This window comes from Schistocerca piceifrons, unplaced genomic scaffold (genome assembly GCF_021461385.2).
Source record: "Schistocerca piceifrons isolate TAMUIC-IGC-003096 unplaced genomic scaffold, iqSchPice1.1 HiC_scaffold_936, whole genome shotgun sequence".
Taxonomy (NCBI): Eukaryota; Metazoa; Arthropoda; class Insecta; order Orthoptera; family Acrididae; genus Schistocerca; species Schistocerca piceifrons.
This window is the reverse complement of record NW_025729208.1, coordinates 4,605,938-4,608,437: the sequence shown is the minus strand read 5'-3', so window position 1 is coordinate 4,608,437 and position 2,500 is coordinate 4,605,938. Positions and strand designations below refer to the sequence as shown.

The following is a 2,500-nucleotide window of genomic DNA, read 5'->3' as shown; positions in this document are numbered from 1 at the left end:
TCTGGCAGACCATGTGCCCTCAGGGCAGGCCTCAGGGCACCATGGTCCAGGGAGTCGAATGCCTTGGACACATCCAGGGACGCGACATAGAGGGAGTTACAGTTCACCCTGGCCTGAGTCATCGCCAGGTCCAACAAGAATGAATTGTGCAGCATCCCATCCTGAGGAAGGAAGGCCCGCTGACGCCCGTCCAACACACAGGTCCGCATCAGCCGACCCGCCAGGATCTTATGGAAGACCCTGGCGAGGACTGAGCAAACAGTGATCGGGCGGAAGTCAGCGGGGGATGCTGGGGCGGCCTTCTTGGGCAGCAGGGAGGTGCGGGCCTGTAGGAGTCGGGATGGAAGGCGGCGGGTCAAAAGGAAAAGGTTTAACACTTTCAGGAGGACCTCACGGGGAAGACGACGGAGCTGGGCAGGTGTTAGTCCATCTGGGCCCGGAGCGGAGCGACGAGGTGGGAGAGCTGCGGCAATGTCCTCCAATGTGATGGGCGCCCACAGCTCTTGAAATGGCACCTCAACACGGGACGGTAACAACCGACAATCCAGGCGGTCAACCCGGCCAGATGGACGCCGGGTAAAGAGATCTTTCCAGAACTCGACCAAGCCAGGAATTGGAAGTGGTTGGTGAGTCAGTGTACCGTCAAGAATGCCGTTAATGCACCGCCCCGCGTTTTTGGAGAACGCGCGTTGGCACACAGAGTACTCCCACCTCCGACGAGCTCGTTTCCGCTCAGGTGGCTGGGACATGTGCTTGGAGGCAACGGGATTGTGGGATGCCTCCTTGCTACCTAAGGCATCAAGTACAGGTGGCAGCATGCCCATAATGACATGCCTGGATGCAGTGTGTCCCAGCGCTAAGATGTCGTCAACTGAGCGGTACTTCGGACCCGACGATGGTAAGGCTGCTAAGGCCGACCAGATGGCCTGGTCAACAGGATCTTCTAACAACGGTGGAGTCAGGGAAGACGTGGAAGCCCCAGCAGGGGGTGCAGCAGCATCAGAGGGGCGAGGTCGCTCTGCAGAGGCAGAGAGAGCAGCAACGAACTCGGTGACCTGGTTCCTGTACGCTCCCGCACGACGCTGGCACTTGATGGATTCAAGTGAGCGGTGCGGGAAGATCTTCACTAATTCCTGATTCAGGAACCGGGTGCCCTCGAGTGTTAGCACTGCCTCTGCATGGGCCAGGCGTAGGAGTTCCTCACTAGACCACCTGGCCTTCGCCCTCTGGATGTTAATTGCTGCATTCGCTGCGACAGGATGAGCCCTGCGGCGATGCACACCAAGACCAGTCTTGGTGCCGAAACTCCGACTGCACTCGGGGCACTGGAAAGCCGGCAAGGCGTCACGACCCGGACTGGCGACGTCAGCTGGTGGCCCAACAACTGGCGCAGCTCCTCCAGTGGGAGGACCGCTACCTGATCTATTACGAGTGTTGGGGCCAGCTGAAACAAGAGTCATAGTTACTCCCGCCGTTTACCCGCGCTTGCTTGAATTTCTTCACGTTGACATTCAGAGCACTGGGCAGAAATCACATTGCGTCAACACCCGCTAGGGCCATCGCAATGCTTTGTTTTAATTAGACAGTCGGATTCCCCCAGTCCGTGCCAGTTCTGAGTTGATCGTTGAATGGCGGCCGAAGAGAATCCGCGCACCCGCGCGCCCCCGGAGGAGCACGCTAAGGCGGACGCGGCCTCGCAGCAAGGAAGATCCGTGGGAGGCCAAGGCACGGGACCGAGCTCGGATCCTGCACGCAGGTTGAAGCACCGGGGCGCGAACGCCGCGCAGGCGCGCGCATCCTGCACCGCCGGCCAGCACGAGGCCGACCAACGGCGAGAGCAGACCACGCCCGCGCTAAACGCCCGCACTTACCGGCACCCCTACGGCACTCACCTCGCCCAGGCCCGGCACGTTAGCGCTGACCCACTTCCCGACCAAGCCCGACACGCCCCGATCCTCAGAGCCAATCCTTATCCCGAAGTTACGGATCCAATTTGCCGACTTCCCTTACCTACATTATTCTATCGACTAGAGGCTCTTCACCTTGGAGACCTGCTGCGGATATGGGTACGAACCGGCGCGACACCTCCACGTGGCCCTCTCCCGGATTTTCAAGGTCCGAGGGGAAGATCGGGACACCGCCGCAACTGCGGTGCTCTTCGCGTTCCAAACCCTATCTCCCTGCTAGAGGATTCCAGGGAACTCGAACGCTCATGCAGAAAAGAAAACTCTTCCCCGATCTCCCGACGGCGTCTCCGGGTCCTTTTGGGTTACCCCGACGAGCATCTCTAAAAGAGGGGCCCGACTTGTATCGGTTCCGCTGCCGGGTTCCGGAATAGGAACCGGATTCCCTTTCGCCCAACGGGGGCCAGCACAAAGCGCATCATGCTATGACGGCCCCCATCAACATCGGATTTCTCCTAGGGCTTAGGATCGACTGACTCGTGTGCAACGGCTGTTCACACGAAACCCTTCTCCGCGTCAGCCCTCCAGGGCCTCGC

The 2,500-nt window shown here is 60.0% G+C and overlaps 1 pseudogene; it reads right to left on the bottom strand.

Moving 5' to 3' along the window:
• LOC124771710 overlaps window positions 1-2,500 on the bottom strand; it is a 7,550-nt pseudogene that overhangs the window by 3,220 nt on the left and 1,830 nt on the right.